This window comes from Neofelis nebulosa, chromosome X, assembly GCF_028018385.1.
Source record: "Neofelis nebulosa isolate mNeoNeb1 chromosome X, mNeoNeb1.pri, whole genome shotgun sequence".
Classification (NCBI taxonomy): domain Eukaryota; kingdom Metazoa; phylum Chordata; class Mammalia; order Carnivora; family Felidae; genus Neofelis; species Neofelis nebulosa.
In genome coordinates this window covers 62,440,960-62,463,959 of record NC_080800.1, presented here as the reverse complement: position 1 = coordinate 62,463,959, position 23,000 = coordinate 62,440,960, and the positions used below count along the sequence as shown (strand labels likewise).

Below are 23,000 nucleotides of genomic sequence, written 5' to 3'. Positions count from 1 at the left end.
TCTATAGTTGAGTCTTAGTTTACTTCCTTCTGTTCCCTATGTTCATTTATTTTGCTTCCTTTTTGTTTTGTTTTTTTTAATATAACTTATTGTCAAATTGATTTCCATACAACACCCATTGCTCATTCCAACAAGTGCCCTCCTCAATGCCCATCACCCACTTTACCCTCTCCCCCACCCCCCATCAACCCTCAATTTGTTCTTTGTATTTAAGAGTCTCTTATGGTTTACCTCCCTCCCTCTCTGTACCTTTTTTTTTCTTTTTTTCCCCTTCTCCTCCCCAGGGTCTTCTGTTAAGTTTCTCAAGATCCACATATGAGTGAAAATATATGATATCTGTCTTTCTCTGACTGACTTATTTCACTTAGCATAATACCCTCCAGTTCCATCCACATTGCTGCAAATGGCCAGATTTCATTCTTTCTCATGGCCAAGTAGTATTCCATTGTATATATAAACCACATCTTCTTTATCCATTTATCAGTTGATGGACATTTAGGCTCCTTCCATAATTTGGCTATTGTTGAAAGTGCTGCTAATAAACATTGGGGTACATGTGCCCCTATGCATCAGCACTCCTATATCCCTCAGGTAAATTCCTAACAGTGCTATTGCTGGATCATAGGGTAGTTCTATTTTTAATATTTTGAGGAACCTCCACACTGTTTTCCAGAGTTGGCTGCACCAGTTTGCATTCCACCAACAGTGCAAGAGGGTTACCATTTCTCCACATCATCTCCAGCATTTATAGTCTCCTGAGTGGTTCATTCTAGCCACTCAATTTGACATATAAGTTAAATCATATGGTATTTGTCTTTCTCTGACTTATTCTGCTTAGCATAATACTCTATAGCTCCATCCTTGTCCTTGCAAATGGCAAGATTTCATTCTTTTTTATGGCTGAGTAATACTCCATTGTAAATATATATTACATCTTGTTTATCCATTCATCAGTTGATGGACATTTGGGCTGTTTCCGTGATTTGGCTTTTGTTGATAATGCTGCTCTAAGCATTGGGGAACATGTATCCCTTTGAATTAGTATTTTTGTATCCTTTGGGTAAATACCTAGTACTGCAGTTACTGGATCATAGAATTGTTGAATCACTATATTTTACACCTAAAGCTAATTTAACACTATATGTTAACTATGCTGGAATTAAAATTTTTTAAATGATGGGGCATCTGGGTGGCTCAGTTGGTTAAATGTCCAACTCTTGGTTTCAGCTCAGGTCATGATCTCGTGGTTTTGTGGGTTCAAGTCCCTCATCAGGCTCTGAGCTGGCAGTGTAAAGCCTGCTTGGGATTCTCTCTTGCTCCCTCTCTTTCTGCCCCTTCCCCACTCGTGGTGTCTCTGTCTCTCTCAAAATAAATAAATAAAGTTAAAAAAAGAAAAAATACTGGTATTGTTGAAATATGCAAATTACTGAATAACTTTTTTGAATCTCATGGTTTATCCAGGAACAACCATGTCAACACTTGCACTCATGGTGCAAAAGCAGTTGTAGATAAAACTGCCAGGCTCTTAGCATGAATCAAGATAGTGGTTACCAAACTGTAGTAATAGTCATTGTATTTTCATCATCATGTACTTATAATAAATAAATTTGCAGTTTTATTTAAAAATATTCTTGATAAAGCACTGAAAGTGAAATCTTGACCACTGAGCACATTTAAAAAATATTCTGTAGGATAAAATAGAAAATATACATAAAGCACTTTTACAATACACTGAAACATGTTGGCTATCTTAAGTAAAAGCACTTGTGCAATTGAGTTGAGAGCTGAGCTTTTTTTCATGGAACACCGCTTTCACTTGAAAGAAGGACAAAAGAACATGGCTCTTCAGATTTGCGTGTTTGACAGACTTTTACTCAAATATTAATGAAATGAGCAAAGAGAGTAATGAACAGTATTTATTACCAGTGATAAAATTTTAGTTCTTAGGAATATATTCAAATTTTGAAAAATTTGTATCCAACACTCCAAGCCTGACAGCTTCCCAATACTTACTAATCACTGGTGATATTAACAAATGTGATATTTTGGATATTTTATAATGGAATGAATCAACATATGGAAACTTACATAATTTAGTGAACTAGTATTTCCCATATGAATGATGTGTTTACAAAATCATGCATGGGAAAGAGACTTATTCAAAGTGCAAGATATACACAGTGGATTTCAACATAAAAGTGTCTGAAAAATTAATAAACATGGTTTCAGATTCCCCACTGCAAACTGTAAGAAATTACAACTTGTCAAGTTTTATTGTACAATCAAAACAGAATATTCACAATTATATGAAAATTTTATTTAAATACTCCCCCTTTTTTCAATTATATATCCATGTAAGGCCAAATTTTTCTCAACCAAAACAACGTATCACAAAAGATTGAATACGGAAAGAGATATGAAAATCCAGCCATCTTTGCTTAAGCCAGACATTACAGAGATTTGCAAAACTGTAAAACAGTGCCACCATTCTTACTAATTTGCTGTAAAATATATTTCTTACTGAAATGTTATATCATTTCTGTTATGTAATGGGTTTATCACTTTAAATAAATTTATAAACAGATATTTTAAATTTTTCTCAGGTTTAATACAGTAAATATTGATAGATGTAATCAATATGAACAAAAGCTATTTGGGGTCCTCGATAAAATTTATGAATTATAAAGGGGTCCTAAGACCAAAATGTTTGAGAAGTGTTCTACTTATAAGACTTGAATTTATGACTCAAATCTCCAAAAATTGTTAGAAATGTATGCTCTTGTCAAACAAAAAATTGGTTTTGTTTTTTCTAGATTTTATTTTTAGAGAGAGAAAAAGAGAGAGAGCACAGGCGTGAGGGAGAGAGGCAGAGGAAGAGAGAGAGAGACAATGTCTTAAGCAGGCTACACACTCAGCACAGAGCCCAATGCAGGACTTGATCCCATTATCCAGAGATCACAACCCGAGCTGAAATCGAGTTGGACACTCAACTAACTGAACCACCCAGATTCCCCAAGACATTGGTTTGTAAACAGATGAAGTCATTGTCACAGCTATGACTTGGAGTGGGCTATTTGAACTCCATGCAAATTAAGTAAGTTAACCCTTGGCAATGACTATGGCAAAACACTGTAGTATGTGATATATTTGGTATGGGATAACTAGCATTATACTATTATATTTTTACAATGTTTTATCATAAGCAACGTATTTTCATAACCAAAGATAATTTTTTTAAAGTTTTTTTTTAAATTTCAGTTAGTTAACATGCAGTATATTAGTTTCAGGGGTACAATTTACTGATTCAACACTTAAATACAATGCCAGTGCTCTTCACAATGTATACCTTAAACCATATCACCTATTAAAACCATATCCCCATTCACCTCATCTTTTATAATCATCAGTTTGTTCTTTATAAACAGTCTGCATCTTGGTTTTACTATTTCCCCCCTATGACTCTTTGTTTTGTTTCTTAAATTCCACATATGAGTTAAATTATATGGTATTTGTCTTTCTTTGATTTATTTCACTTAGCATAATACACTCTACTCCATCTACATTATTACAAATGACAAGATTCCATTCTTTTTTAATATATGAAATTTAAGGTCAGATTGATTTCAATACAACACCCAGTGTTCAACCCAAAAGATGTCCTCTTCAATACCCATCACCTACCCTCCCTCCGTCCCACCCTCCATCAACCCTCAGTTTGTTCTCATCTTTTAAGAGTCTCTTATGCTTTGGTTCTTTCCCACACTAACCTTTTTTTTCCTTCCCCTCCCCCATGGGTTTCTGTTAAGTTTCTCAGGATCCACATAAGAGTGAAAACATATGGTATCTGTCTTTCTATGTATGGCTTATTTCACGTACCATCACACTCTCCAGTTCCATCCATGTTGCTATAAAGGGCCATATTTCATTCTTTCTCATTGCCATGTGGTACTCCATTGTTTATATAAACCACAATTTCTTTATCCATTCATCAGTTGATGGACATTTAGGCCCTTTCCATAATTTGGCTATTGTTGAGAGTGCTGCTATAAACATTGAGGTACAAGTGCCCCTATGCATCAGTACTCCTGTATCCCTTGGGTAAAGTCCTAGCAGTGCTATTGCTGGGTCATAGGGTAGATCTATTTTTAATTTTTTGAGGAACCTCCACACTGTTTTCCAGAGTGGCGGCACCAGTTTGCATTCCCACCAACAGTGCGAGGGGTTCCCGTTTCTCCACATCCTCTCCAGCATCTATAGTCTCCTGATTTGTTCATTTTGGCCACTCTGACTGGCATGAGGTGATATCTGAGTGTGGTTTTGATTTGTATTTCCCTGATGAGCAGCGACGTTGAGCATCTTTTCATGTGCCTGTTGGCCATCCGGATGTCTTCTTTAGAGAAGTGTCTATTCATGTTTTCTGCCCATTTCTTCACTGGGTTGTTTTTCGGGTGTGGAGTTTGGTGAGCTCTTTATAGATTTTGGGTACTAGCCCTTTGTCTGATATGTCATTTGCAAATATTTTTTCCCATTCCGTTGGTTGCCTTTTAGTTTTCTTGATTGTTTTCTTTGCTGTGCAGAAGCTTTTTATCTTCATGAGGTCCCAATAGTTCATTTTTGCTTTTAATTCCCTTGCCTTTGGGGATGTGTCAAGTAAGAAATTGCTACGGCTGAGGTCAGAGAGGTCTTTTCTTGCTTTCTCCTCTAGGGTTTGGATGGTTTCCTGTGTCACATTCAGGTCCTTTATCCATTTTGAGCTTATTTTTGTGAATGGTGTAAGAAACTGGTCTAGTTTCATTCTTCTGCATGTTGCTTTCCAGTTCTCCCAGCACCATTTGTTAAAGAGACTGTCTTTTTTCCATTGGATGTTCTTTCCTGCTTTGTCAAAGATGAGTTGGCCATATGTTTGTGGGTCTAGTTCTGGGGTTTCTATTCTATTCCATTGGTCTATGTGTCTGTTTTTGTGCCAATCCCATGCTGTCTTGATGATGACAGCTTTGTAGTAGAGGCTAAAGTCTAGGATTGTGATGCCTCCTGCTTTGGTCTTCTTCAAAATTACTTTGGTTATTCGGGGCCTTTTATGGTTCCATATGAATTTTAGGATTGCTTGTTCTAGCTTCAAGAAGAATGCTGGTGCAATTTTGATTGGGATTGCATTGAATGTATAGATAGCTTTGGGGAGTATTGATATTTTGATAATATTTATTCTTCCAACCCATGAGCACACAATGTTTTTCCATTTCTGTATATCTTCTTCAATTTCTTTCATAAGCTTTCTATAGTTTTCAGCATACAGATCTTTTATATATTTGGTTAGATTTATTCCTAGGTATTTATGCTTCTTGGTGCAATTGTGAATGGGATCAGTTTCTTTATTTGTCTTTCTGTTGCTTCATTATTAGTGTATAAGAATGGAACTGATTTCTGTACATTGATTTTGTATCCTGCAACTGTGCTGAATTCATGTATCAGTTCTAGCAAACTTTTGGTGGAGTCTATCGGATTTTCCATGTATAATATCATGTCATCTGCAAAAAGTGAAAGCTTGACTTCATCTTTGCCAATTTTGATGCCTTTGATTTCCTTTTGCTGTGTGATTGCTGATGCTAGCACTTCCAACACTATCTTAAACAACAGCGGTGAGAGTGGGCATCCCTGTCATGTTCCTGTTCTCAGGGGGAAAGCTCTCGGTTTTTCCCCATTGAGGATGATATTAGCTGTGGGCTTTTCATAAATGGCTTTGATGATGTTTTTAATATGTTCCTTCTATCCCGCCTTTCTCGATGGTTTTTATTAAGAAAGGATGCTGAATTTTGTCAAATGCTTTTTCTGCATTGATTGACAGGATCATATGGTTCTTCTCTTTTCTTTTATTAATGTGATGTATCACGTTGATTGATTTGCGAATGTTGAACCAGCCCTGCATCCCAGGAATGAATCCCACTTGTCATGGTGAATAATTCTTTTTATATGCTGTTGAATTCAATTTGCTAGTATCTTATTGAGAATTTTTGCATCCATATTCATCAGGGATATTGGCCTGTAGTTCTCTTTTTTTACTGGGTCTCTCTCTGCTTTAGGAATCAAAGTAATACTGGCTTCATAGAATGAGTCCAGAAGTTTTCCTTCCCTTTCTATTTTTTGGAATAGCTTGAGAAGGATAGGTATTATCTTTGCTTTAAATGTCTGTTAGAATTCCCCAGGGAAGCCATCTGGTCCTGGACTCTTATTTGATGGGAGATTTTTGATAACTGATTCAACTTCTTCACTGGTTCTGGGTCTGTTCAAGCTTTCTATTTCCTCCCGATTGAGTTTTGGAAGTGTGTGGGTGTTTAGGAATTTGTCCATTTCTTCCAGGTTGTCCAGTTTGTTGGCATGTAATTTTTCATAGTATTCCCTGACAATTGCTTGTATCTCTGAGGGATTGGTTGTAATAATGCCATTTTCATTCATGATTTTATCTATTTGGGTCATCTCCCTTTTCTTTTTGAGAAGCCTGGCTATAGGTTTATCAATTTTGTTTATTGTTTCAAAAACCAACTCTTGATTTCATTGATCTGCTCTACAGTTTTTTTAGATTCTATATTGTTTATTTCTGCTCTGATCTTTATGATTTCTCTTCTTCTTATGGGTTTAGGCTGCCTTTGCTGCTCTGCTTCTATTTCCTTTAGGTGTGCTGTTAGATTTTGTATTTGGGATTTTTCTTGTTTCTTGAGATAGGCTGGATTGCAATGTATTTTCCTCTCAGGACTGCCTTTGCTGCATCCCAAATCGTTTGGATTGTTGTATTTTCATTTTCATTTATTTCCATATATTTTTAAATTTCTTCTCTAATTGCCTGGTTGACCCATTCATTCTTTAGTAGGGTGTTCTTTAACCTCCATGCTTTTGGAGGTTTTCCAGACTTTTTCCTATGGTTGATTTCAAGCTTCATAGCATTGTGGTCCGAAAGTATGCATGGTATGATCTCAATTCTTGTATACTTATGAAGGGCTGTTTTGTGACCCAGTATGTGATCTATTTTGGAGAATGTTCCATGTGCACTCGAGAAGAAAGTATATTCTGTTGCTTTGGGATGCAGAGTTCTAAATATATCTGTCAAGTCCATCTGATCCAATGTATCTCTCAGGGCCCTTGTTTCTTTATTGACCATGTGTCTAGATGATCTATCCATTGTTGTAAGTGGGGTATTAAAGTCCCCTGAAATTGCCACATTCTTGTCAGTAAGGTTGCTTATGTTTGTGAGTAATTGTTTTATATATTTGGGGGCTCCTGTATTTGGCGCATAGACATTTATAATTGTTAGTTCTTCTTGATGGATAGACCCTGTAATTATTATATAATGCCCTTCTTCATCTCTTGTTACAGCCTTTAATTTAAAGTCTAGTTTGTCTGATATAAGTATGGCTACTCCAGCTTTCTTTTGTCTTCCAGTATCATAATAAATATTTCTCCATCTTCAATCTGAAAGTGTCCTCAGGTCTAAAATGAGTCTCTTGTAGACAGCAAATAGATGGGTCTTGTTTTTTTTCCCATTCTGATACCCTATGTCTTTTGGTTGGCACATTTAGTCCATTTACATTCAGTGTTATTATAGAAAGGTACGGGTTTAGAGTCATTGTGATGTCCGTAGGTTTCATGCTTGTAGCGATGTCTCTGGTAGTTTGTTGCACAGGATCCCCCTTAAGATCTCTTGTAGGGCTGGTGTAGTGGTGATGAATTCCTTCAGTTTTTGTTTTTTTGGGAAGACCTTTATCTCTCCTTCTATTCTTAATGACACACTTGCTGGATAAAGGATTCTTGGCTGCATATTTTTCTGTTAATCACATTGAAGATTTCCTGCCATTCCTTTGTGGCCCGCCAAGTTTCAGTAGAGAGATCTGTCACTTGTCTTATTGGTCTCCCTTTATATGTTAGAGCAGGTTTATCCCTAGCTGCTTTCAGAATTTTCTCTTTATCCTTGTATTTTGCCAGTTTCACTATGATATGTCGTGCAGAAGATCGATTCAAGTTATGTCTGAAGGGAGTTCTCTGTGCCTCTTGGATTTCAATGCCTTTTTCCTTCCCCAGATCAGGAAAGTTCTCAGCTATGATTTCTTCAAATACAGCCTCAGCATCTTTCCCTCTCTCTTCCTCCTCTGGAATACCAATTATGTGTAGATTATTTCTCTTTTGTGCATCACTTAGTTTCTAATTTTTCCCTCATACTCCTGGATTTTTTTCTTTTTCTCAGCTTCTTCTTTTTCCATAATTTTATCTTCTAGTTCATCTATTCTCTCCTCTGTCTCTTCAATCCGAGCTGTGGTCATCTCCATTTTAGTTTGCAGCTCATTAATAGCATTTTTTAGCTCCTCCTGACTGTTCCTTAGTCCCTTGATCTCTGTAGCAATAGATTCTCTGCTGTCCTTTATACTGTTTTCAAGCCCAGTGATTAATTTTATGACTATTATTCTAATTCAGTTTCTGTTATATTGTTTAAATTGTTTTTGATCAGTTCGTTAGCTGTTGTTATATCCTGGAGGTTTTTTTGTGGGGAATTCTTCCGTTTCGTCATTTTGGATAGTCCCTGGAGTCGTGCAGAACTACACGGCACTTCCCCTGTGCTGTCTTGAATAACTTGCGTTGATGGGCAGGGCCGCATTCAGACCTGATGTCTGCCCCCAGCCCACCACTGGGGCACCGTCAGACTGGTGTGTGCCTTCTCTTTCCCTCTCCTAGGGGCGGGATTCACTGTGGGGTTGCGTCGCCCATCTGGGCTACCCACCCATTGCCAGGCTTGTGGTGCTGGGGATCTGTCGTATTAGCTGGGGTGGATCGGCAAGATGCACAGAGCGGGAGAGGCAGGCTCAGCTCGCTTTTCCTTCGGTGATCTGCTTCGGGAGGGGCCCTGTGGCACCAGAAGGGAGTCAGACCTGGCACCAGAGGGATGGATCCGCAGAAGCACAGTGTTGGGTGTTTGCATGGTGCAAGCAATTTCCCTGACAGGAACTGGTTCCCTTTGGGATTTTGGCTGGGGGATGGGCAAGGGAGATGGAGCTGGCAAGTGCCTTTGTTCCCCGCCAAGCAGAGCTCTGTTGTCTGAGGCTCAACAACTCTCTCTCCCGTTGTCCTCCAGCCCTCCCGCTCTCCAAGGAGAGCTGTTAACTTATAACCTTCCAGATTTTAAGTCCCTCTTGCTGTCAGAACACACTCAGTCCGGCCCGTCTGCTTTTGGAAGCCAGACTTAAGGGCTCTGCTTTGCAGGCGGGCTGCCCCTCCACCCCGGCTCCCTCCCACCAGTCCGTGTAGTACACACCATGTCTCTGCCCTTCCTACCCTCTTCCGTGGGCCTCTTGTCTATGCTTGGCTCCGGAGAATCCGTTCTGCTAGTCTTCTGGTGGTTTTCTGAGTTATTTAGGCAGGTGTGGGTGGAATCTAAGTGATCCGCAGGACATGGTGAGCCCAGCATCCTCCTAACCTGCCATCTTCCACTTCGTCGATTCCATTCTTTTTTATTACTGAATAATATTCCATTATATATACATACCACCTCTTCTTTATCCATTCATCAGTCGATGAACATTTGGACTCTTTCTGTAATTTGACTATTGTTGATAATGCTGCTATAAACATCAGGTTGCATGTTTCACTTCAAAGTAGTATTTTTGTATTCTTTGGGTAAATTACTAGTAGTGCAATTGCTGGATCATAGGGTACTTCTATTTTTAACTTTTTGAGGAATCTCCATACTGTTTTCTACAGTGGTTGCACCAGTTTGCGTTCCCACCAACAGTGCAAGAGGGTTACCCTTTCTCTGCATTCTCACCAACTTCTGTTGTTTCTTGTGTTGTTAATTTTAGCCATTCTGACTGGTGTGAGGTGATATCTCATTGTAGTTTTGATTTTTATTTCCATGATAATGAGTAATTTTGAGAATCTTTTCATATGTGTGTGGGCCATCAGTATGTCTTCTTTGGAGAAATTTTGTTCACGTCTTTCACACATTTTTAAATTGGATTGTTTTTGGTGTGTTGAATTTTCTACATTCTTTATATATTTTGGATACTAGCCCTTTATCAGATATAGCATTTGCAAATATCTTGTCCCATTCTGTAGGTTGCCTTTTAGTTTTGCTGATTGTTTCCTTCACTGTGAAGAATTTTTTTTATCTTTATCAAGTACCAATAGTTTATTTTTGCTTTTATTTCCCTTATCCCAGGAGACATACCTAGTAAGAAGTTGCTACAACTGATTTCATTTTTTTAAATTTTTTTAAATTTATTTTTGAGACAGAGAGAGACAGAACATGAGCAGGGGAGGGGCAGAGAGAAAGGGAGACACAGAATCTGAAGCAGGCTCCAGGCTCTGAGCTGTCAGCACATAGCCCGATGTGGGGCTTGAACTCACAGAGTGTGAGATCATGACCTGAGCTGGTCAGACGCTCAACCAACTGAGCCACTCAGGCACCCCGCTACAACTGATTTCAAAGAGGTTACTGCTTGTGTTCTCCTCTACAGTTGTAATGGTTTCCTATCTCACATTTAGGTCTTTCATTCATTTTGAGTTTCTTTTTGTGTATAGTGTAAGAAAGTGTTCCAGTTTCATTCTTTTGCATGATGCTGTCTAGTTTTCCCAACATCCTTTGTTGAAGAAACTCTTTCCATTGGATATTATTTCCTGCTTTCCTGAAGCTTAATTAATGATATAGTTGTGTGTTCATTTCTGGGATTTCTATTCTGTTTTCTTAACCTATGTGTCTATTTTTGTGCCAATACTATATTGTTTTCATCATTACAGCTTTGTAATATAACTTGAAGTCTGGAATTGTGATGCCTCCAGCTTTGCTTTTCTTTTTCAACGTTATTTTGGCTATTCTTGTTTTTTTGTGGCTCCATACAAATTTTCGGATTGTTTGTTCTTGCTCTGTGGAAAATGCTGTTGGTATTTCGATAGAGATTGCATTAAATGTGTAGACTGCTTTGAGTAATATAGACATTTTAACAATATTTTAACAATAGACATCCATGAGCATGGAATATCTTTCCATTTCTTTGTGAATCTTCAGTTTCTTTCATCAGTGTTTTGTAGTTTTCAGATATAGGTCTTTCACCTCTTTGGTTAGGTTTATTCCTAATTATCTTAGGGTTTTTGATGCATGTGTAAATGGTATTGATTCCTTGATTTCTCTTTCTGCTGCTTCATTATTGGTGTACAGAAATGCAACAGATTTCTGTACATTAATTTTGTATCCTTGCACTTTACTGAATTCATGTATCAGTTCTAGCAATTGTTGATGGAGTCTTTGGGTTTTCTATATAGAGTATCATGTCAATTGCAAATGGTGAAATTTTGACTTCTTCCCCATCATATTGGATGCCTTTTATTTCTTTTTTTTTGTCTGAGTGTTGTAGCTAGGACTTCAGGTATTATGATAAATAACAGTGGTGGGAGTGGACACCTCTGTCTTGTTCCTGAATGTAGAGGAAAGGCTGTCAGTTATTGCCCATGGAGGATGATATTAGCTGTGAGTTTTTCGTGTATGGTCTTTATTATGTTGAGTTATGTTCCCTCTAACCATACTTTGTTAGAGCGTTTTGATCATGAATGGAATTGTACTTTTGTTAAATGTTTTTTTTTCAGCATTTATTGAAAGGATAATATGGTTCCTATCATTGCCTTATTGATGTGGTGTGTCACATTGATTGATTTGTGAATATTCAACCATACTTGCAGCCCAGGAATAAATCCCACTTGATCGTGGAGAATGATTCCTTTCATGTACTGTTTGGTTTGTTTTCCTAGTATTCTATTTAGAATATTTGCATCCATGTCATCAGAGATATTGGCCTGTAGTTCCTTTTTTTTTTTTTAGTGGAGTCTTTGGTTTTGGTATCAGGGATAATACTGGCCTCATAGAATGAATTTGGAAGTTTTCTTCCTCTTCTGTTTTTTTGAAATAGTTTGAGAAGGATACATATTAACTCTTATTTAAATGTTTGGTATAGGGGTGCCTAGGTGGCTCAGTCAGTTCAGCAGCCCACTTCAGCTCAGGTCATAATCTCACAGTTCATGAGTTCAAGCCCCGCATTGGGCTCTGTACTGACAGTTCAGAGCCTGAAGCCTGCTTCAGATTCTGTGTCTCCTTCTTTGTGCCCTTCCCCTGCTCAGACGCTCTCTCTCTCTCTCCAAAAAATGAATAAATAAACATTAAATGTTGGTATAATCCACATATGAAGCCATCTGGCCCTTTTATTGGAAGATTTTTTTTTTATCACTGATTCAACTTCATTGGTGTTTATCAATCTGTTCAAGTTTTCTATTTCATCTTGTTTCAGTTTTCATAGTTTATAAATTTCTAAAAGTTCATCCATTTCTTCCAGGTTGTCTAGTTTGTTGGCATAAAGTATTTTATAAAGTTCTCATAATTGTTTGGATTTCTGTAGTGATGGTTGTTATTTCTCTATTCTCATTTGTGATTTTATTTATTTGGGTCCTTTATTTTTTCTTTTTGATATGTCTGGCTAGGTGTTTATCAATTTCATCAATTTTTTTCAAGGAACCATCTGGTTTCATTTGTCTGTTCTATTGTTTTTTTAGTTTTTGTATCATTTTATTTCTGCTCTAATCTTTATTATTTCCCTTCTTCTCCTTTCAGACTTCTTTGTTGTTCTTCTTCTAGCTCCTTAGGTGTAAGTGTGGGTTGTGTAATTGGAATTTTTCTTGCTTTTTGGAAATAGGCCTTTGTTGCTATATACCTCCCTCTGATGACTGCTTTTGCTGCATCCCCAAGATTTTTGACCATTGTGTTTTTATTTTCATGTTTCCATGTATTTTTAAAATTTCTTCCTTTATTTACTGGCTTACCCATTCACTGTTTAGTAGAATGTTGTGTAACCTCCATAATTTGTGGTCTTTCCATTTTTTTTCTTGTGGTTTATCAAGTTTCATAGCATTGTGGTCAGAAAATATGCATGGTATGATTTCAGTCTCTGTACTTGTTGAGGCCTGTTTGGTGACCTTGTATGTGATCTATTCTGAGAATGTCCCATGTACACTTGAAAAAAAATGTGTATTCTGTTTTAGGATGGAATGTTCTGAATATATCTTTTAAGTTCATCTGGTTCAGTGTGTCATTCAAAGCCACTGTTTCTTGTTGATTTTCTGCTTATATGATCTGTCCATTGATGTAAGTGGGAAGTTACACTCCCCTACTATTACTGTATTATTATCAATGAGTTACTTTATGTTTATTATTATTTTATATATTTGGGTGTTTCAAGTTGAGTGCATAAAAATTTGCAATTCTTAGATCTTCTTGGATTGTCCCTTTTATTATCATATAGTGCCCTTCTCCATCTTGTTACAGTTTTTGTTTTAAAGTCTACTTTGTCTGATATAAGTATTGCTACTCTGGCTTTCTTTTGATGTCCATTTCCATGATAAATATTTCTCCATCCTCTCACTTTCAATCCGCAGGTGTCTTTATGTATAAAATGAATCTCCTGTAGGAAACAGATAGATGGCTCTCGTTTTTTTTTTAATCCATTCTGACACCCTGTGTCTTTTGATTGAAGTGTTTAGTCCATTTACAATCAGAGTAATTATTGATATATATGTATTTAGTGCTATCTTAGTACTTGTTTTGTGTTGTTTCTGAACCTTTCTCTACTCCTTTCTAGTTTTCGTCACTTTTGGTCTTTATTTCTCACTCAAAGAGTTCCCTTTAAAATTTCTTGCAGGGCTGGTTTAGTGGTCACAAACGCTTTTAGTTTTTGTCTGGGAAACTCCATATCTCTCCTTCTATTCTGAATGATAGCCTTGCTGGATAGAGTATTCTTGGCTGAGATTTTTCTCTTTCAGCACTTTGTCTATATCTTGCCACTCTCTTTTGACCTGAAATGTTTCTGTTAAGAAATCTGCAGCTAGCCTCATGGATTTTCCCTTGTAAGTTAGGGACATTTTTTGCCAGCCTTTCATTTTTATAGATGAAAAAATGTGGGCTCAAGAGAGGTAATTTACCTATAGTCACACAGTAATGTTCACCATTGTATCCCCAGTAACTAGTACAATGTAGACTCTTAATAAGTATTTGCTCTATGCATATCTAAATAAAGGAATAAGAGAATGATAAAGCTTAGAGAAACAAGGACTTCTCATCCTGAGTCCTACATTTTCTCACTTTTGCATGGCCTCCTCATATTTTGTAGAAAAAGAGTAAGTGTTCTTCTATTATAGCACTAAATAATTAGATTATTCATAATAAATAACTTTTTGGCAATTTGAAGCTCATCCTCCTCTGTTATCTGAATGAAGATACGGAGTATACCCCACTACTTTCTTTTGAGTGTGTGTGTGTGTGTGTGTGTGTTACTTGTTTTCTTTTTTTTAATTTTACTTTTTACTTTTAAAAATTTACATCCAAATTAGTTAGCATATAGGGAAACAATGAATTCAGGAGTAGATTCCTTAATGCCCTTTACCCATTTAGCCCATAGCCCCTCCCACAACCCTTCCAGCAGCCCTTAGTTTGTTCTCCATATTTACGAGTCTCTTCTGTTTTGTCCCCCTCCCTATTTTTATATTATTTTTGTTCTCCTTCCCTTATGTTCATCTGTTTTGTCTCTTAAAGTCCTCATATGAGTGAAGTCATATGATTTTTGTCTTTCTGTGACTGACTAATTTCATTTAGCATAATGCCCTCCAGTTCTATCTGCGTAGTTGCAAATGGCAAGATCTCATTCTTTTTAATTGCCGAGTAATACTCCATTGTATATATATACCACTTCTTCTTTATCCATTCATCCATTGATGGACATTTGGGCTCTTACCATACTTTGGCTATTGTTGATAGTGCTACTATGAACATGGGGGTGCATGTGTCCCTTGGAAACAACATACCTGTATCCCTTGGATAAATACCTAGTAGTGCAATTGCTGGGTCGTAGGGTAGTTCTATTTTTAGTTTTTTGAGGAACCTCCATATTGTTTTCCAGAGTGGCTTCACCAGCTTGCATTCCCACCAACAGTGCAAAAGAGATCCTCTTTCTCCACATCCTCGCCAACATCTCTTGTTGCCTGACTTGTTGATGTTAGCCATTCTGACAGGTGTGAGGTGGTATCTCATTGTGGTTTTGATTTGTATTTCCCTGATGATGAGTGAAGTTGAGCATTTTTTCATGTGTTGGTTGGCCATCTGGATGTCTTCTTTGGAGAAGTGTGTATTCATGTCTTTTGCCCATTTCTTCACTGGATTATTTGGTTTTGGGTGTTGAGTTTGATAAGTTATTTATAGATTTTGTATACTAACCCTTTATCTGCTATTTCATTTGCAAATATCTTCTCCCATTCTGTCGGTTGCCTTTTAGTTTTGCTGATTGTTTCCTTCACTGTGCAGAAGCTTTTTATTTTGATGAGGTCCCAATAGTTCATTTTTGCTTTTGTTTCCCTTGCCTCCAGAGACGTGTTGAGTAAGAAGTTGCTGTGACCAAGATCAAAAAGGCGTTTGCCTGCTTTCTCCTTGAGGATTTTGATGGCTTACTGTCTTACATTGAGGTCTTTCATCCATTTTGAGTTTATTTTTGCATATGGTGTAAGAAAGTGGTCCAGGTTCATTCTTCGTCATGTCGCTGTCCACTTTTCCCAGCACCACTTGCTGCAGAGACTGTCTTTATTCCATTGGCTGTTCTTTCCTGCTTTGTCAAAGATTAGTTGGCCATACGTTTGTGGGTCCATTTCTGGGTTCTCTATTCTGTTCCACTGATCTGAGTGTCTTTTCTTGTGCCAGTGCCATAATGCCTTGATGATTACAGCTTTGTAGTATAGCTTGAAGTCCGGGATTGTGATGGCTCCTGCTTTGATTTTCTTTTTCAAGATTGCTTTGGCTATTCAGAGTCTTTTCTGGTTCCATACAAATTACTGGGAATTCAGTCTGCAGACCCTGCCAAGTCTGTCTATACTTAAGATACCATCTCCAGTAAATTCCAATGCAATGTCTTTAAGATATTTCCAGTGACTAAGATTTGAAGTGAATAAAAATGTAATAAATGAATCATAGTTAACAGTACTGAATAGAGAAGATTTTACTTAACATTTTCTACGTATAATCTTGGGAAGGAGAGGAGTTTAAACTAGGGGAGATTAGAGTGGGGATTAGAAAACCTACATTACAGTCCTGTTTCTACTATTTGTTGTTGAGGGACTTTGGAAATATGACTTTATTGCATACTCTGGATAATGTCTATCTCTCTGTACCTGAAGGAATGACATAAGAGGGTGAAACTATATGTGAAAATATATTGAATTCCTTAATATAAAAAGTTGAATGTCACAGCTAGCCTTAAGAATAAAGCTGTCTTGAATGGCTAAATTTAACAACTCACGAAACAACAGATGTTGGCAAGCATGCAGAGATAGGGGAACCCTCTTAGACTGTTGGTTGGAATGGAAACTGGTACAGCCACTCTGGAAAACAGTATGGAAATTTCTCAAAAAGTTAAAAGTAAAACTACCTTCTGACCCAGCAATTGCACTACTAGGTGTTTTTAAGTTTTTTTTAAATATTTATTTATTCTTGAGAAAGAGACAGAGTGCAAGCAGGGGAGGGGCAGAGAGAGAGGAAGACACAGAATCCAAAGCAGTCTTTAGGCTCTGAGCTGTCAGCACAGAGCCCAACGTTGGGCCAAACACGTGAACTGCGAGATCATGACCTGAGCAGAAGCCAGATGCTCAATCAGCTGAGCCACCCAGGCACTCCTGCACTACTAGGTATTTATCCAAAAGATACAAAAATACTGATTCAAAGGGACACATACACCCCAATGTTTATAACTTCACAATCAACAATAGCCAATAGTGTATATATATTACACACACACACACACACACACACACAATGGAATAATACTTGGCCATCAAAAACAATGAATTCTTGCCATTTGAAACAATGTGGATGGAACTAGAGTCTATTATGCTAACACCTAAGTCAAAGAAAGCCAAATATCACCTGATTTCACTCATATGTGGAATTTAAGAAAGAAAACAGATGAACATAGGGGGAAGGAAGGAAAAATAAAATAAGATAAAAACACAGAAGGAGGCAAACCATAAGAGAGTCTTAAATATAGAAAACAAACAGAGTTGCTGGAGGGAAGGTGGGTGGGGGGATGGGCCCAATGGTAATGTCCATTAAGGAGGGCACTTGTGATGAGCACTGGGTGTTAAATGTAAGTGATGAATCACTAAATTCTACTCCTGAAACCAATACTACACTATATGTTAACTAACTTGAATTTAAATAACATCTTGGAAGAAAAAAAGAATAAAGTGGTCTTTTATTTTCCAATCCAACATACCCCATTTATACTCATTCACATATTTTGAGAACTGTTAAAATAAACAAAGTGAACACCTGAAAATGATATGACACTATATGTTAAGTAGCTGGAATTTAAATAAAAACTTAGCAAGAATAAATAAATAATGTGTAACATTTAAGGCATGTTACAATCCATGGATTCTAACAATAAAGTCAGGTGGTCCAATAAAAAAAAAACATGGATTTTTTTTATTACCTCTACTAAGGCACCAGTTATCCTTCTAGTTAGTTACTCAAGCTTGTACTCATTGTGATTTTTTTCCCTTATCTATGTCATACTAGACTGTAAGCTCCTAAATAGCAGTGACCAAATTGTCCACTTTTGTATTTCCCACAGCATCTATTAAGGCCCTTGCATAAGGTTTAGTAAATGTGTATTAAATGAAAATAGATTCTTAGTGTAACATTGGTGGTAGAGCTTCTCACCTTTTAATTCTTGTAGTAGCCTTTGAGTTCACCTTCAGTGAACAAATAAAGCTCTGAACAAATTTTTCTATTCCTGTAATTCTCTCTCTTTCCAGCTTGTTCTCCCTATTACTCAGTCATCAGACTTTGACTCTTAAATATAGAGAACAACTGAGGGTTGCTGGAGGGGTTGTGGGTGGGGAATGGGCTAAATGGGCAAGGGGCTTTAAGGAAGACACTTGTTGGGATGAGCATTGACTGTTATATGTAGGGATGAATCATCACTGGATTCTACTCCTGAAATCATTATTGCACTATATACTAACTAACTTGGATGTAAATTTTAAAAAAATAAATAAGAAAAAAATAAGAAAAAGAAGTCATCAGACTTTTATTATCATAGATTGAACTAAGAATGTGCACTAAAATGATATTTGGCCTTTGTAGGGAAAAATTATTATTAAGAAGTGAGCCGAAGTTTAGACATGTGTCTTAGGAAGATAATTCCAATAATATTGGGGGATGGTGGTAAAATGCACTGGTAAGGAGATGAAAGAACTTCTTGAGTTTCCCTTGAAACTTTTATCTTACATTTGTAAACAGTGAGACCACTTTGGAGACTAACATGGCACTTTAGGGGAAAATGATGGGGAACTGAACTAGGGAAGTGGCAGTGGGGTTGGGGAGAAGTGGGGAAACTCAAGAGAGATTCTGGAGGTAGAATAACCAGGACTTAGTGGCATTTTAGATGTAGGAAGTGAAGGAGAGAGAAGAGTATCAAGGATTCTGACCTTGAGCAGGTGAATGGTCCAGTTATTCACTGAGATGGATAACTCAGGAGGAGGAGCTAGTTTAGGATGGTGAAGGAAAAAAGATGAATTCCATTTCAAACATGTTATAACTGTGCTGATGGAAAACATCCAAGGAGGCAGTACCATTTACCTGCTTGTACAAAATACTCATTTTAAACTATCACAGGTTTATGACTATCTAATCTTCAACTTTAAAATGTTGTAAACTTTCTAAGTTTTCTTGTGTCTTCCAGTGTCTTACTGTCCATAGAATCAGGAAGATGCTTTTCATATGTTACCCCAAATTACTCTGATGTATTTTAAACCTATTCCCTACCTACTGTTGCTAGAATCCAAGAACAGATGCTCTGTCATCCTCCTTATAGTCTCTTTTCACATTTTCAAAGAAATCCAAATACATGCATACACGAAATCCTGTCCATCCCTCTGTAAAACATCCATGATCATTCTGTTAGGAAATTATTTCTTCATCTCTGAAATTTCATAGTCATGTGTACCATTAACATGACACTAAACCACTGTTACTTTTATATTTCTATAATTCTTTTTTGTATACGTCTTATCTCCCCTAATAAACTGTAGCCTCTTTGAAGGCAGAAGTATGTATCCCCCATAGCATCTGCCATATTTGTGAAAGTTCATTGATCTATAAGATAGCATAACACAATGCTTTACACATAGTAGGTGCTCAAAAAACACTTGTCTAATGAATGATACCCCAACTTCAACCTTCATTTGGTAAAATCAGCCCCATAGAACCAATTTCCTACATGGTATATTCTCACTGCACTCCTTGTTGTCATTAAGCACATTATGACATGGTCATATAAGACCCAGATATTAGATTTTACCCAGCAGACTTTATCAGCAGACATTTAAGCCCTCTTGGTTACAGTTTTTAAATCCAAGAGTGGTGTGTAAATGTCTAATTCAGGTTTCTAAGAGAGTAGAACTTAAATTTTCTCATGAAACTACCTTACTCACAAATGTGCAAGGTGATGGATGTGATGATTGACTAGATGATGGTGGGGATCCTTTCACAGCGTGTGTGTGTGTGTGTGTGTGTGTGTGTGTGTATGTGTGTGTGTGTTTGTGTGTATAATGACAATATATATTTTAAATATATTAGAATTTTATTTATCAATTGTACCTCATTAAATCTGACAAAAACAAAGGCATTTAAGATAATTATATAAAGTATAAGGGCACCTAGGTGGCTCAGTTGGTTAAGTGTCCAACTCCTAGTTTCAGCTCTGGTCATGATCTCACAGGTTCATGAGTTTGAGTCCTGCATTAGGCTCTGCTGACAGTGCAGAGTCTCCTTGGGATTCTCTCTCCCTGTCTCTCTGCCCCTCCTCCCTCCCCTGTTCACACCATTTCTGTTTCTCTCAAATATAAATAAATAAACTTTAAAAAGAGCACATAATGTCTTTTCCTAATCAAAACACTTTTCTGGCCTCCCCTTTCATCACTCAGGCAAAACACAGAAGCATTTACAAGTTCTGAATATTGTGAACTGGCTGCCTATCAAAGCACTACATTGTGGATAGTTCAATTCACTCTTCTTATTCTCTGCAACTACCCACCCATTAGCTAACAAGTCAAAGCTACAAGCTCCAGTACTCAATTCCCCTACTTCTTTGTCTTGACTGATAAATGATAGTTCAGTTAGTTATCCATGCCATTCTTTTTGTTTTTTGACTCTGCTCAGAAGTCCCTGTTGATACCTACTAAAATATTTGAAGTAGGTCTTCAAATAAAGAGAAGGGGCAGGGAGTGGTGAAGTGGGATGTATACACCTTGGCCATGGATTTTCTCTCTTAGAAAAAGCAATCTGGGTTTCTGCAGTCTTCACAAATATGTGCATCAAACCAAAAAACTAACCAGTTTTATTTCCTTTACAGTGACCAGCCTTATCTAAACCAGTAGGTCCTTCTAATGAGAGGATCAAAGTTTGAGATCTCTGCATAGTTTTAGTCTTTGAAATAAATTATTTTATTTTATTTTATTTTATTTTATTTTATTTTATTTTATTTATTTTATTTAAATTCAGTTAGTTAAGATATAGTGTAGTATTGGTTTCAGGAGTAGAATTTAGAATTTAGTGATTCATCACTTACATATAACACCCAGTGCCTTCCTTAATGTCCATTACCCAAGGGGCCCATCTCCCCACCCTCTTTCCCTCCAGCAACCCTTAGTTTGTTCTCTGTATTTTATATTATCTTATGGTTTGCCTCTTTCTTGATTTATCTTATTGTATTTTTCCTTCCCTTCACCTATGTTCATCTGTTGTGTTTCTTGAATTCCACATCTGAGTGAAATCATGTGATATTTGACTTTCTCTTAAAGACTTAGGTTGCTTAACATAATAAACTTTAGTTCCATCCATGTTGTTGCAAATGGCAAGAATTTATTATTTTAGATGGCCGAGTAATATTCCATTGTACATATGTATATATGTACATATATTACATAGGTACATACACTATACATATATACATATATTACATATGTACATGCAATATATATAAGCCACTTCTTTTTCTTTTAAAGGGATGACATTTATTCATTTTCCCAATGTTACACTAAAACCACGTGGAAATGAATGGTTTTAGCAGTTAGAAAAAAAGTACAAATCTGGGGTTTGGAGGGGGAAAAGAAGACAACAGAAGTTGTTTCACATTACAGACCTCCCTGCCACACCCCAAAGCCTAATACTTGCTTACCAAGTCAAAAAAGAGACACAGTTGATTCACAAGCTGGAGGTTTGAATTTCAGTAAGACATTTATAAAAACCTAGACAGGGGCAGTGTCCTCCCCAGCCCAGGTGCCACTAGGCACAGGACAAGAGACTAAAAACTCAATGGGGGTGGAGGGGGAGGCTGGACCCTCAGGGTTTGGGAGTGTAGGTACTCCATATCTGGCTCAGGGATTTGGGGAAAAGAGTACACAAAACCTACTTGGAAAAGAATTGGGGAAGAAAACCAGCAATTGCCTTCTGTAGGGGTGGGGACAGGAGAGGTAAGGCCAGGGACAGGAGCATTTCACATCACTAACTTAACTTGGGAAACTGCAAGGGACCATCTTCAACTGACCTTAAGAGAAAGGCCAAATGGAGGATGGGAGAATCCACAGGAGGGAAAAGGAGAGGGAACGTGGATGGGAGGGGGCAACAGCCCCTTCCTTTCTTGGCAGAGGAAGGCAACCAGGGCACCAGGTCCAGGCAGTGACCTCACAAGGACAGCACAATTTTTGCAGCTTAGAGCTCACCTACCTTTCCTCACCCAGCTACTCATTCTGCTCACTGGTGGGTGTAGGGCCACTATCCGGCCCCACGGGAGTGGATGGTTCTGTAGACCCTGCCTCTTTTTCTGTGTCTCCTCCTTTGGAGGCAACACCAGCCTCTGCCCCTTTGGCCTGGGGCTCCTGGCCCTTTCCTGAGCTATGCCTTCCTTGCCACAGGCACTGATCTCCCCCTGCTTCTGCTCTTCCTCTTTGGGTGAGGAGTCATGTATCACCCCCACCCTCGTTCCCATTTCTCTTGAAGGACAGACAACTCAGTTTGAAAGGCTTCTTGAAAGAGAATTTCTTCTTCTTCTTGGGGGTCTCCTTGGTGGGGGCATCCCCCTTGACCTCAATGCCCTGGCTAGGGGGTAATGGCTCAATGGGATCGCCAGTGGCCCCTGGCTGCCTCCTCTGTTCCGTTCATGGAGGGCGATTCCCCTTCGCCCTTGGGGGATAAGTTTCCACTGCTTTTCACGTGGCCATTCTCCTGTCACTTTACCTTAGCAGGGGAGGTGCCAGCTGCCTCCTTGGTGGTCACCTTGCCCCAGGGAGCCTTGGAACTCTGGCTTCCCATGATGGGGGTCTACTGGGGTCGCCCGGAGCCGCCCCCCCCTTCCCCTTGTGCTGCAGTGGATAGTTCAGCCGGGTTGGCCTGGCTGGCAAAGGGGTGACGCTTGTACCTGAGGGGGAGGAGTATGGGGGTGAACAGAGCTTCACCCCCTTTCCACCTCAGGACCCGCTAGCTGTGCCCACCGACCTGTGCCAGAATCTATACCACATCTACTTTATCCATTCATCATTGATGGACATTTGGGCTTGTTGCATAATTTGGCTATTGGTGATAGCACTGCTATAAACAATGGGGTGTTGTTTTTTGTGATTTTTTTGTATCGTTTGGATAAATACCTAGTAATGCAATTGCTGGGTCATAGGGTAGTCCAATTTTCCATTTTTTGAGGAACCTCCATACTGTTTTCCAGAGTGGCTACACCAGTTTGTATTCCCACCAATAGTGTAAGAGGGGTCCCCTTTCTCCACATCCTTGCCAACATCTGTTGTTTGCTGAGTTGTTAATTTTAGCCATTCTGAGAGGTGTGACATGGTATCCCATTGTGGTTTTGATTTGTATTTCTCTGCTGATGAGT

The 23,000-nt window shown here is 38.1% G+C and overlaps 1 pseudogene; it reads right to left on the bottom strand.

Moving 5' to 3' along the window:
* Positions 1-21,330: 21,330 nt before the first annotated feature.
* Positions 21,331-22,429, bottom strand: LOC131502315 (MARCKS-related protein-like; annotated as a pseudogene).
* Positions 22,430-23,000: the final 571 nt, after the last annotated feature.